The 14,357-nt window shown below is 48.4% G+C and overlaps 1 protein-coding gene across 2 annotated transcripts in view; it reads left to right on the plus strand.

Annotated features, from left to right (window-relative positions):
* Positions 1–14,357, plus strand: part of ASTN2 (astrotactin 2) — a 231,119-nt gene that overhangs the window by 97,441 nt on the left and 119,321 nt on the right. The gene's annotated exons all lie outside the window — the stretch shown is intronic.

Raw genomic sequence — 14,357 nt, forward strand, 5'->3', positions numbered from 1 at the left:
AAGTGCTGCTAAGCTGGAGAGGGTGGGAAGGAGGGCCGGGGAGCGAGCGGGAGGAAAAATAACACCAAGAAAATTAGGTGAAGCTTTGCAAAATAATAATCCCATCCTGGGAATTGCCCTGCTTTCACTGCCTGAAGAATTCCTGTGTGCTAATCAATTCAGCTCCAGACATTTCCTCCGGTGCTTTTGATATAATGAGGTGCTGGCAGCTGAACCAAGAGCCTGTTGTTGTAGCTTAGGGTGCAGGCAGGGACCTGCTGCACCACGAGGCACTGCTGCTTTCTGTGCCCTCTGTGTGCCACTGAGAGCATGCTTGGTGGCAGTGTCCTGCTGCCTCACATGCATACTTTGCAATGGGCTGAGCAGTGCCCTGCCAGGAGCCCTGGATACCCTGAGCAACTGATGTAGAGGATGCACCAAAGTGACATGCAGGGGTAAGGGGATGTACCTGCAGGGCCACATTCCTATTCCTTGTTCTCTGTCAATGCCCAGTTTCCCTAGCCTAGACTGAGGCTCTGCCTGCATGCGTCTGAGCCATGTAAATATCATTACTACGGATGTGAGCCCTTAATGCCTTTGAGGCTGTCCCCTTGGTGATGTTCTTGGGCAGTTCTCACCTCAGGGAGATGTCCCACATCACTGCCTGCCCGTGTCCCTGCTAATCCCAACCATGCTGCTCCGACCACCCGTGGATGGAGGGTCTCCCTGCAGCAGCCCTTAACCCAGAAGCACACAATTAAACACCAGCTAATACTTCCCCGCTACTGTGCAGGGCTTAAAATGACACAAATGAAGAAGCTGAGAATTAAGGCAGGATACTGTGTAAATATGCACTGAGATTTTGCAGTAAGAAGTCTCTTTATTCAGTTCAATCCACATTTCCTTTCTTTTCTTCTTAATTAGTGTGTACTAGACACAGATGGGCAGAGCTGAAGGTGTTGGCTCTGAGTTGTGGTTGCTCTGGAATTGGAAGCAGCTTTGGGCCATAACTGAGTAGTTTATAAAGGGTTAATGATGAACTGGTGGGTGGTTTAATAAAGAGCTCCTTGAACTGTGGAATCCGAGAGGCAAATATGTTGCTTATAACCATCTATCGCAAGGCTGATCTGTGTGTAATGGGCCCTGACATCTGCTAGGGCTCAGCTACCTGAGTAAATGCTACGGAGCAGCTGCTGTGCGCCAGCTCCCCAGAGGGGTGCCCTGAAAACCCCATGGAAAGGCATGGAGTTAACCTGCAGCGAGGCTCTTGAACCCAGCCCCTGTTTATTCAGTGTGTGCCCGTGCTGACAGCCTGTCATCTGCTGTTAACTCTCATTGGAAGTGTCACTGCAGGCTCTTAACACCAGAGCTGAGTTTCCTGGTGGCAGAGCCTGGTGCATGAGGTCCCCATGTGGTTGGGTGTTGGTACCCAGGGCTGTTCCTCCTTTAGATGTGTGCTGATGCTCTCCTATGGGGAAGCAGTGGGTTCCTGCTCCCTACCTGCCCTGTAGTGGTGGTTTACCCAGGAGCCGGTGATTGGATTCTATTGGATCTGTTGGATTTCCTGGTTCCTCCCAGTGACAAAACCAATACCAAAAGGCTTCCATTAATATTCCAGGAATGGCAGAGAAGATTGACTGCCTCATTAGCAGGCATCGTGTGAAACTCTGACAATAATTAACAACTCAACGGTCTTATTTGCTGGCCTATCACAGAAGTATTCAATCAAAAATGTAATTTGCTCGACGCTCCCATTTACCATAAAGAGAATATTCCTTCAAAGTTTTAAATAGACTAATTAAGAGGGAAGAAATACAGGGAAAAAAATTATTAACAGTATAGTTTTAATGGGAAATTACTGGAGCATATTAATAATGCAATAACCATTTTTAACAGCTGTCTGTCAGTTTGTGGGCCGGGGTAATTAAATTAGTCACTAAAGGGTTAGTCAAATTAGGCGTCAGAGAGCAGCGCTGGGGCTAACGAAGGAACGGCAAAGCTTAATGCTCAAGCACAGGGAGGACAAGGAGAAGGAGGAGGAGGAGGAGGAGGAGGAGGAGGAGGAGGAGGAGGAGGAGGAGGAGGAGGAGGAGGAGGAGGGGATAAAGGCAGGAGGCACTTAGTGCTGGGGGTCACCCCATGCTACCAGGGCTTGTGCAAGCCCTACATGGGGCATAGTCTCTAAAAGCACCCGGGATGCAGCAGGACTCTGAGCATGCGGATGGGGCAGCAGAATGCTGGATGTGTGCTGGTTCCTCTCCAGGAAAAGGCATGATTTAAGAATGAAGAAAAAACACCTAAAAAGCTCCTCTCCGAGCATGTGCATGGCCTGCAGTGGCCTCCTTCAGCCTGATGTTGCTGCAGGTTTTAATCTCTTTGCAGAGCCAGGAGGCAGCTGTGCAGGGGCTTTTTGGCAGTTGCTACTAAGGCTTTATGTTCTGCGGGTTTCAGGCTTGTGTTCCCCCTGCTTCCCCCCCTTCACCCTTTTTGAAATGAATCTCAGTTAATTTGGGATGTTGTTGAGTCTGAAACACATCTTTCTTGCCGCCAGCCTATTAAAAAATGTATTTACAGCTCCATAAAGCAAAGCCAGCTGTCAAGGTAATGTCCTGCTGGCTCCAGTGTGTTCAGGGCACGGGGTAAGGATGTGGAGAGGTGCTTGCATGGTTGCAGTGAAGATTTTAAGCTAAACAGAGAGTTTTCAGGCTGGGAAAACCATTGCATTTGCCTGGGGTTGTGTTTGTAGGGGGCCTGGGGTTCCCTGTCAGGGAATGGTTGCTGCTGTGATTCACTTTCCTTCTCTGCTCACTAAATCAGGATGAGGATGTTGGCCTCTGGGTCTGTGTGGGACAGGATTGCTCCTTCCATTGTGCTCCTCTAAGACTTCAGATGTGTCCTCCATTTTGTATTGATGGAGTGGGACCTTTTCAGTAGTATGTAGTATGTAGCTGGAGATGATTCTCTGACTCTTTGATAAACCCTCACCCATAGAGAGGTATCAAACATGGCTGGGGCTTCTGGAGGGCACAGAGCTTTCTGAAACCATGGCAGGACATCATGCAGGACAAGAACATGTTTGTCCAAATATTAGCCAGAAGCCTGGTCGATTCTGTACATTCCTCTTGGTCTGATTTTGCTAAGAAGCTCTTGAGTTTGGAAACAGATAGAAGTCAGGTCCAGGTCTGTGTGTTCCCATGAGAAGTTTCAGTTTTCATCAGTCAGTGGGGTTTGGTAGCATCTTTTATTACCCATCACACCCAGTTTAAGCCAACTAGAGACACCCCTGCCTACCTCAAGTACTTGGGACTTTGTGTTTCTTTCGTTTTTGTATCATTAGGGTGAATGCAAAGTAAATAGTTCCTTTAGCTGAATGCTCTGGGGAAAACAGGTTATTCTGTAGTGTTGTAGAAGATGGTGCCTTGCTGGAAGGGTAGAAGGGACCCATTGGATCCATGTCATCTGGCAGTAAAACCAGCCAAGCTCCTGGATACCCCAGCAACTGTAAGAACACGTTCCCAGCCATGCTGCAGCTTTGGGAAGGGCTGGGCAAGGCACACTGGCAAAGGCAGGCTCTGCTCTTTCTCACGTGTTGGAGAGTTACGAGCCGTATAGATTATTTTAATGGCGGTATTACTTCCAACTGTGCCTCCACCATCTGTTCTTCCCCAATTATGGATGCAAAAACCCAGCATGTTTCTCCATTCCGGCAGTAGAGAATGAAATATAAGCACTATAAAGGGGTGTATATTCTGTATATTCCTTGAACAATGGACTTGGCACCTGCAGTATTTCGCTCACGCTCCCCATGCATGGTGGTCAGCATGCCCTACCTGGTCCCAACATCGCTCCCTACTGATACCATGAGCTACACTGACAAAAGGAAGAGCATCATGTGCTGTATGATTTGTCCAAGCTGTGTGGGGTGGCATAATTATTAATATTGACCAGGCTTTGTGGTGCTACAAAACTCAACAAGAACCTCTTACCTCCTGAGCGGTGATAAACGGGACTGAGGCACAGCAGGAGGGAGGGAATTAAGGCAGGACATCAAAGACCGGCTTCCATCAAGTAAATCATGCCATTGCTTCAATAAAAGAAGCCTTAAATGTTTTATTAGGGATTTTCAACAACTACCAAAATTAAGATGGAAAGGATGAATTATTAAAAAATAGATTAACTAAACTAGCCTCTGAATTAAACATGGAAGGTAACTATGAGGAGCAGCGTTGCCGCTGTGTATTGCAGGCAGTGAGTCCTTCAGCTGGGCTCGGTGCTGAGGGGAGCAGTGCAGGTGGGATGGAGGTCTGATCCGGTCCGATGTGATGCTCTCAGCCCATGTATATGGAGCACAAAGAGCAGGAGGTGAGGAAATGCTTTTCTCTCTGTTCTTTTTGCTGTTCCTGCCTCCTGGAAGTGGGCGCTCAGTCTCTGGGTGCTGAGCACAAGATACGGTGGAATTTCTTTCTGTTTGTTCTCCCCACTACCTCTCTTTCTTCTTTTTCCCCTCAACTCATTCAAAGCTGTTATGTGTGAGCCCACAATGCAGCTCCTGTGAATGCCAGCAGTCGTACAGCCGCTAGGAACAATTCACAGTATCTGCCACAGCGCTGCTTTAAGGTTCACTCTAATGGAACAAGTGGAAGATTCATTCATAATAATAATAAAGCGCTATTTTGCAGTTATATACCGCTTTTCATCTTCACGACTCATAGCAGCATTAATTAACTGCACGGCACCGTGGGAGCTAGGTAACTGTTGTTGTCCCCATTTCACAGTCTGGAGCAGTGACATATCTGGAGTCGCCCGCGGTTGTGCAGTAATTCAGCATCAGAGAGGCAGTAAATCCAGGAACGCCAACTCCTGCTCTGTGCTTTATTTGTGGGGGAACGTTTTCTCCTCATTCCTCTGGCAGAGCAGCCCCTTAGGAGACTTGAAGTCATCTTCATTTCTTAAGCTGGGCATCAGATGGAGAGGGAGATGTTGCTGGAGTTGAACTGAGGCTGAGGGGGGCTCCTGTGATGTGATGGGAAGCAAATTCCACACCCCCAGGCTTTGCTGGGCTCCTTCCTCCTTCCACCCAGACACAAAATTGGAAAGCCAAGTTCTCTTAGGTCTGTTCTTTTGCAAATATGCATCCATAAGCCTGCTGTGGTAAAATGGTAACGGACAAAGAAAGAAAACCCTCAAATTCAGGCTATTTTCTTGCTTGTAAAAGCTCAGGTTTGCCTCTCTGGTGAGCTCCAGTTTTGCCTCTCTGGTGAGCTCCAGTATCTCTTGGTTAACTCCTTTTCTAGGGGTCACATCAGCAGCCATTCCCAAGGATGTTCCTCACTGACTGCGAAGTTTTGTCCCTAAGCCACCAAAGTCTTGTCAGTATTTTGAAGGGGCATTTGTCTGGGAGACAGTGGGGGTCAGCAGCACTCCATGTGCAGAGTGCACCAGGACATCGCCATGACCAAAGCATCGCCCCATGACCAGGGATGGAATGCATGCCCACATCCCCAGGGACCCCACATCCCATGGCTGCTGATGTGCTCCCAGCATCCCATCACCTGCAAGGATGAGCATTTCCCACCATCCCTGAATGGCAAGGATCGTTCCCTACCTGCAGGCATTTCCCAGTACACCCCAGGTGTGCTGTAGCCCCACAGCTGCCCCTGCCTGGAGCTGCTCGCTGGGTGCCTGCAGTCTCACTGCTCACATCCTCCTTTGTATTCTCTCCTCACCCTGCCGACCTTAGCTGGTGTTTTGTGCTGTACAAACACCCGTTTTGTACTGAGCAGATTCCTGCTGCTGCCTCCTCGGTGCTGGGTTTTATGTTTCTCTCTCTCATATCTGGTGGAGGAAGCAGTCTGTATTCTGTGCAGTCCCCTCACGTCCCTGTGAGCAGGCTTCAGATTAGCATGGATACATTTCCATTTAGTCCCTTTCATTAAAACAGACATAAAAATAAAGGTGGTGGCTGGAATGCGATGGGCAGGAAGAGGGTGGTCTTGCAGCATGCAAAGGTTTCTCTTTTCCTTCCTTTTCTCCCCCCTCGTCTTCCACTGTGATCAGTCTCCAGTTGCAAAATGTGCATTCAGGGAGCAGATTCCCCAGCAAGCTTCTCCTGATCTGCTTTGACAGATCCATCTGGGCAGGAGTGCTGATGGCCACATCCCATGTGTCAGCATCTCCTCGTGGAGTTATGGTTCACACTAAGCATCCCCGCTGCCATTGGCTGCTGGCAGAGCTGCTGGCTGAGATCAGGATGGCTCTAATAAAGGTTCTGCCTTTAATAAATGCACGTGTTCTTCGTGTTGCACTTTGTAATGAGATCTCATGGAGATGTACAGACAGAAGCAGGATGTCTGCAGGTGTTTGGTACGTGGGTGCATCCAGAGGAGCTCCAAGGAAACCCAGACATGGTGTGTGAGCACAGTGTTAATGTGCTGCATGGTCTTGTGTGGGGCTTCAGGATGCTCAGTTGTGTATGTGATCCCCCGTGGACTTATCCTGGGATGTGTTCAAGGCCAGGTTGGATGGGGCTTTGGTTGGACTGTTCTGGTGCTCATTTAGTGGTTGGCAGCCCTGCCTGCAATAGGATGGTCTTTGAGGTGCCTTACAACCCAAGGCATTCTAGGATTCCATGATTCTGTGTGGGGTTGGGGGAGCCTTGTTCTACAGGCTGAGACACACAGTGGAGTCCTGAGTCCTGGCCCCAAGAAATCCCAGTCTCCAGTGCTGGGCTCCCATGGGAAACAGGACAGCTGGTTCTCACCTGAGGTATGGGCTTGGCTGCTCGTTGCCTTTAACCCTCTCCTCTCTTTAGGTAAATGATAATGTTCCTTTTTCCAACACTCCATTCAATTTATCTTGTTTATTGACCCAAGCAGAAAGTCAATGTTTTCTTCATCTGCCATTTGCTCTGATGGCAGCCAATTTGGGTTGGCGGGAGCAGAAATGGTCGCATCAGAATTCAGTGCCAGTTTACATCTTATTTTTTTTAAATGCTGATTATCCTTTTATTTTTCAGTACACACCTGGCCCTGGACACAGCACTTGCTACAGGATGTAGCTGCAGGCAAGGCTAAAAATGTGCAGCCATCACCCCTGGGGCTGCAGAGCTGGGAGGACGCCTGGGGGGCTGCTCATTATGGGCACTGGGGGCTGCCCGCTGCCTGCCAGTGCACAAAGTTTGGTTGTGAAATGGTCACGTCTGCAGGGCTTTGTGCACATCTTAAGCTCTGCATCTTCCTCTGAAGTCTGGAGGCCGGACTTTTCAGCTGTTCTCCAGGTTAGAGGGGGGCAGGCACTGCACTGAGGCTGTCCAGGTCTGTGTTTTGTGTCTGCTGGCAGAAAACTTGCTTGCTGCCCATAGAGAACTTGCTTCTCTGCTTGGGTATTCATCAGAGTGCAAGTCAGCAGGGGTTCAAAACTAATAAATGAGCAGAGCTGTCCCATGCACTGGTCTAAACACAGCTTTTGACCCAAAAAGCTCCCAAGCTGGGTACAGCTGCTCTTAAGCAGCAGGGATGTGCTGACAGCGCTCACTTTTGCAGTGGTCAGAGGATTAAGGAACATCTGGTGCACTCATGGCAGAGGTGCAAATGAGGTGAACCCTTCTGGCAGGGTGTGGGCAGCTTTGGGGTACAGCCATGGAGGTCTGATGGGGCATGGGTGCTGCACAGGGGAGGTATTGGTGCTCCCCAGCCACTGATGCCCATTGTTTTTTCATGCCAGTGGTGGCATCTCTGATCCTGTGCTGCACCTCATCAAGGAGTTAAACCAGCAGAAAGCCCTTTCCTTGTGCATGGGAGGAAGGATTGGCCCTTTGGGTGCCCTCACCCAGCCAACAGTGGGATGGATCCCTACTAAAGGCAGTGACAGATTGGAGTGCTCGAAGGACCAGACCCACAGGGGTGGAGTCTCTGGAGGGGTTGGGTGACCAGCCAGCTTCCCAGTGTGTGCTGCACCTAGTGACAAGCCCAGCTGTGCTCCCAGGAGCTGCTAATGAACATTGGGCACCTTGCATAACACAGTCTGCATTGAGTGCCTTAGATAAGAGCCAAAGCCCTTTGAAAAAAGCCCATCCATATGGACGGAAAATCCCTATGCAAATCTCTCCCCAGGTATAAAATTAATTGGATTCCAACTTCAAAGGCTGCTTCAGGAAACAAGCTCTAAATAACCCAGTTGTGCCTCAGTTCCTCTGTCTGCGGACACTCACCTGGCTTTTTCAAAATCATTGAGTGTTGCTGATGGAAGATGCTATATATAGCAGCAAAGCTATGCATATATGTATACTTATGCATAGAGACACCCCTAGTAAGTGACCTGGTGGTTTTGTTAAGTGCAGCTTGCTGGTTTGGCTCTCCAAACCGCTGTGGTTTTGCATCTTACAGGTGCTGGGCAGCACCACAGCCAACTGCAGCAGGACCAGGGCACTCGGATGGGGCCTGGCACTGTGATGGGTTTATGAGGAGATGCAGGGGGATGTTCCTGTTTTCCAAGGGCTCAACCCTATCACTTCCCAAGAGATCAATAGGAGCAGCAGGTGCTCAGCAACTGCGAAAAATCAGAGGATAAGCGTTTGGTCTAGCAACCCTGGCCGTTTCCTATTTATCTAATCTAATTCTATTGGCATTTCTAAAGTGCTTTTCGCCGCTGCATCTAAGCACTTTATGTGTATCTAGGAAAAACCTACAGCTGCCATGTAATTAGGGCACCTGAGCCTGGGATGTGGGTTGGTCCTGGTGCCTGTGTGCAGGTGAGCAAATGGGATCCTGCTCACAACATCCAACTTCCCCCTACTGTCCCTCACAAATCACTGCAATGTCAGATCCAGAAGAACCTTCTAGACCACACAACTTACCCCAAATACCCCTGAAGGCTGTAGGATGGAAGGAAAAAAGAACAAGTGGGTTTGTGCCTAAGCAGACACTGAAGGCTGAGTGGTAGATATCCTCAGGCTGAGGTTTGCAGACCTGCTGCTGTTGCTGTACTTGGGGTGGGGGTGGAGGGGCTGACCCATCTCGTGTGTTCAGCCTTTAATAATTTTGGATATCTCATGCCTTCTGTCCAGGATTTTGCTTGATTGCTTGTTTTTTCTGAGATTTCTTTTGCTCCTCCAGGCAAAATTGTTGTAGAGACATGGAGGCAGATGTTTGTATGACATGTGGATGGAGGCAGATGTTTGTATGACATGTGGAGCTCTTACAAGCCAAAAAATAACCCAACAAAAACCAACCCTCATTAATTTGGCCAGCTTAAAGGCTTTTCCGAATCACTCCAATTGCTGCACACGGAGTGAAGTCTTGTTTAATTTTAGCAGCTGAATGGGCAGTGCACTCCTGCCTGATCACAGCCTGCATCCCTGCCCCACAGCAGCTCCCAGAAATGCCAGGCTGGGACTTGGGGGGAATGGGAAGTGCTGGGACGAGAGGGGATGGGGACTGTGAGTGGAGCAGGAAGGTCCCTGCTCATGCAGGCTGAGCATGAAGGGCTGAGTAATGCTGCATCCAGCAGCCGTGGGTGATGAATTCCCTCTTTTCCTACCTAAACTAACCTGCAATACCTTCCCCTTCCTCCCTGTCCAGAGTAAAACTGTGTGTGACCTCGCCTTTAAAAAATGCTGTTAAGATTGGAGAGCTCCAAAGCGAATAGTTACCAAGGTCAGCTTGCTGTGCAGCCTCCAGGCAGCCCCTCGGTGTGGATGTGTTATGAAGCCAGCTTTAATGGCGTGACCATGTGCTGGCTTTTCACCTTTGCCTCGTTCAGCGCAGGCAATGAACCTGCTCTGGGAATGATCTGCATTAATGTGGAGCAGTAAAAACTTCCACCCAAGTCAATGAAAGCTGCTCTGCAAGCAGAGGAAGTGTCATTTAATGCTAAGTACTCTGAAAGAAATCAAGTCTAAATGTCACAGATTTGGTGCATGTAATGTACTGGAGATTTTCTTGCATTACCATTACTGGGTCTTGGCACCCCATCTGTAAAATGGGGATGATAACAGAGAGACTGGGAACTTAATCACTTTATTGGTTGTGAAATACTGCTGCTTTGTGGTGTTGAGCGAAGAATAAGCACTTGTGAGGAGCTGAGTAATTGCACATAGAGAGCAGAGTAAGGTAGGAGCTATATGTCCTCCAGTGAGGAGGAAGGAAGGCACTGGGGAGCTGCTAATGGAGCTGTTTGTAGGGCACTGAGAATCCAACAGCCATTCATCAGACCCAGAGTGGGTTTTGGGATGCCTTGGGCTGCTGCAGGCACTCAGTACTACTCAGCACCCTCTCCTTCAGCAGCAAGGCAGGATCCTTTTGCTGGAGGAGGACCCACCATGCAGCCATACAGGTCTGGGATCAGTGCCCCTCCAGGGCTCAGTTGGAAATACCAGCCTAAAATGTATTTACAAGTTGACAAGTTTGAAATGAGTCTGTCGAGGGGATGGGATGGGAGGAATTGCCGGGCAAATGGAGCTAATAAAAATATTAATTAGCATAGAGAAATCATTTGATAATTTTCATTTACGTATTTTTAAATTATGCATCGCTTCCATGACTGATAACCCCGCACCATTAGTGTGATCCATTTTGCTAGATAAACATTTTACTTTGTGAGTTAATTAGCGTTCAATTACTATCAATTACTACGTATTATTACTACCAATTCCATGTTAAACAGGCAGATTCCACCGCTGCTAATTGTTTCATTTATCAACGCTTGGAGCTGTTTGGAACCCCTTTGCATGGAGTATGAGGGGTCCCTGCAGGGCTAGGGGTCCTGGATGTCCCCTGCACTCCTTGCTGTACATGCAGCTTTCTTGTCCTGGTGCTCCAAATGTCACCATTTCTTGTCATTGGATTTCTTAAGATGCTGAATCTGTGCTTTTCTTCAGGCGTGCTGCAGCTTTTTGAACTGTTAGAAATTGTGTTAGAAAGTTTTTTTTTTTCCTTTGCAAGTGAAATTCGGAGCAGCGCTGTACAAAGAAAGGGAGGAGAGGGGAAGAGAAGGGAAGGGAAGGGAAGGGAAGGGAAGGGAAGGGAAGGGAAGGGAAGGGAAGGGAAGGGAAGGGAAGGGAAGGGAAGGGAAGGGAAGGGAAGGGAAGGGAAGGGAAGGGAAGGGAAGGGAAGGGAAGGGAAGGAAGAGAGAAATGGGCCAGGCTCATCTTGGATAATTGTAGTGCCTTCGTAGTTAATAACAAAAGCTAATACAACTAAATTAGGTATGTCTGTCTCTGGCTGCTGATACAGTCAACCGAGGAAAGCAGATTGCTCTGTAGTAATTTGGAACAGTCAGCTGAGAGCAGTAGCTGAGGTTTTAGGAGCAATTGTACCGATATCACCAGGATCTGGGGTTCTGTGTTGGTGTGAAGGGAAGAAAATAGTTCATAAGTGCTGGCTACCTTGAAAAGAGGGAAAGTCATATCCCTGCCTTGAGTAATTAGCAGCTGGTGAAGCTAACAAGGAGCCTGTGGAAGGCACACAGCCAGAGGGGATGTGCCTGGTGTGGAGGGGCTGAGCCCTGCAACCTGCTGGGACATGGTACAACACCCCCGGGATGTGTGCACTGCAGTATGGGCTTTGTTGGCTTGTTTTTGTTGTGTTCTGTTTGTTTTGTTTTGCTTTAATTAAATTTCTGGTCCTTCTGGTTGCCAAGGCGCGCTTCAAAACACTCCGACGGAGCGCTGGTTTTATTGACTCTCCAGCAAGTTATTGAAGCGTGGTAGGAAATACTTCACACTTTCAACCTCAAGGTTTTTTGGAGAGCTGGTTGGTTTGTTGTTTTTTTGTGTTGTGTTTTTTTTTTGCAAGTGTTTATTATAGCTTTACCACATGAAGTGTGCTATCAGGAAAACTGATAGTAAGCAGCTCCTTGGCAGCGTGTGACAGGTAGCTCCGCTGAATGCTGTCTGTGGTGCCACCCAAGTAAGGAGGAGTTCTCCCAGTTTAGGACCTAGCCTGGATGACAGCTTGTCTTCAAACCTCCCACCACTGTTAGAATGACTGAAAAATGCCCGTGGGTATGCTGGGCTGATTTGAGAAACTCATTTCTTTACTTAAGGTAATAAATCTGCTCCATACCAACACGTCGTGCATCACGTTAGGAAATGTGGCACTTGAAGTTCACAACTGCAGTGATAGAATCATAGAACCACCAAGGTTGGAAAAGACCTCCAAGACCATCCAGTCCAACTGTGTCACCAATATTTCCCACCCTTGTCCCTCAGTACATCTATGCTTTGCTTCACCACGAGTCCATAAAGTCAAAGCTGCCACTGCCTTTGGGGCTGCCCTCTGGCCTCCCAGCACCATGCATACCTTCCCAGTGCAGCTTAGCTCTACCAGTTTAGGGCTGGCTTGGTGTGTGGATGGTTATTTATTGCACATTTGTTGTAATTTGGGTGTTAAACAGCATGGCTCTTTATAAAAACAGCTGAGCCTGTGCTATGATGCAGCTCGACTGGAATGGTTTGTGAGTGTCTGAAGTGCTACAAGCACTAAAAATAACTGCAAGCATCTGAAGTTGGCCACCCAGCAGTGGCGAGCACCTTTAATCCCCATTGCTTGTTGCCTTGGTTCCTCAGCTTGAGCAGGAAGAAGAGAAAACACAGGGCTGTGGGAAGAGCTGCAAAACAAAGTGATGTGGGTGAGGCTTTGGGGTCTTCAGTGGTAGCTCCAGAGCAGGGAAGCCCCCAGGGGATGCTGCTCTAGCAGAGGGAAAAGAGACATGAGGGGAAACAGGAAAGGAGCAGAAAGGACAGGAGTGGGTCTGAGAGCACTTGGGGTCCTGAGAGTGTTTTGCATGGGGGGAATGAAGTCCCCTGGCCCAGGTGGAACTTCAGCTACTGCTCAGGGTAAATCCATCCTTAGGCGAGATGTCCCATGTGCAAGGAGGAAGACAGAAGAAATGGGAGATTAAAGGAAAAAAGGGGCAGTGCTTGCATGATGGCAGAGCAGCACAAGCTTAGTTCTGGCTGGCACCCTTTTTTTCCTTGTATTTCTCAGTTATGGTTAACCTTGTAAGATGCTGAAGCCTTTAACCATTAGCAGGCACTAAAAAGGGGCAGCTAAGTTGAATTACACCCGCTAATCCCCTTCCAGAATGAGCTGGAGAGAAGAGCCACTGTGATGCTCAGGAGCTTATTCCGAGTTGAGTACTTTGGAGGCTTTGAGAATTGCATGGTGTTGATATTTCATGAATAAATAACCCACAGCAATATTTGTCACTGAATCTGCTTCATTAATGAGGTCCTGGAACAAAGGGGAAGGACAGAGAGCTGTGACAGGGTTGAAGACAAAAGCTTTTTTGAGTAAAGCAGTTTGCAGGTGATGGGAAGTGGCACAGGGTGCATGAGGGTGGGTGCAGGAGCTGTGTGGTGATGGGGAGTGGGGCTGCTGAGCATCACATGGACCACTCACTGTGATATAACATGGGGACTCCAGGATTACCAGGAACAGGTAGAGAAGCATGAGGACATTGCAACATGCACCTCCATCTGTGTTTACCTGCCTCTTTGGGAAGCTAACATGTTAAGATGCATAATGACTCATTCAGGCTCACTTGTGGGGATCTGCTGTGCCAGGTGCCATGTCAGAGAGCAGATCCCCACTGCCCCAGGGCACCAGCAGCCTTTGGTTTGGGCTTCCAGCTTGGCATTATGCAAGCACCCGATTGATGCAGGCTGAGCCCCCGGATGGGGCTGTTTTCCAGGTGGATGGAGGGAGAGTTGTCGTGGTTTTGTATTTTTATTTAAATAAGATCTTTCTGTGTTTACAAGCAGCATTTTTGGTTAATGAAAAATATGGCCTTTCTGTTCCCTCTTTCCTCCGCCGATATACGCACCCCGATCTAATATATTCTGCCTTTCTCACTGCCTCACTTTGGAGGAGCTGCAAATTCTAGTGGGAACAGAGTGCTAATAGAAAAGGGCCTCTGAAGACATTTGAAACATGACCAAGAAAGTACAGAGGGAGATTGAGCTCCAAATATGCTGCAAAATCTAGGAGATGGGCCAAGAGAGGAGGAATATGGGAAACGTGATCATGGGGAGGGAAAAGTTAATTGGGAAACATTAATTGGGGTGAAAGTGGGCAGCACAGGCAATGAGTCCCAGCTTCTGGAATCCGAGGAAATACGAAATCTGAAAATCTGACCTGAAAACAGTGCAGGTTTTCATTGTGTTGGGTTTGTCTTTAGATAATTCTGAGCCCTCGTGTTTTCAGGGAGAAGCCTGGTTACACCCTTAAGGCTCAGAAAGCAGAAGGCAAAGTAAGAAAAGAGCCCTCCTAATGATCGATTTATTTTTAAAACCTCATCATTTTTCCTGCCAATCTCATTACCATTTTTTTCTCAATGCCTGACTCATGGCTTTTTGAAGGCGCAGTGTTGGCGGGGCT

This window comes from Coturnix japonica, chromosome 21 (genome assembly GCF_054131305.1).
Source record: "Coturnix japonica strain WE chromosome 21, WE-NBRP24, whole genome shotgun sequence".
In the NCBI taxonomy this organism is placed as follows: Eukaryota; Metazoa; Chordata; class Aves; order Galliformes; family Phasianidae; genus Coturnix; species Coturnix japonica.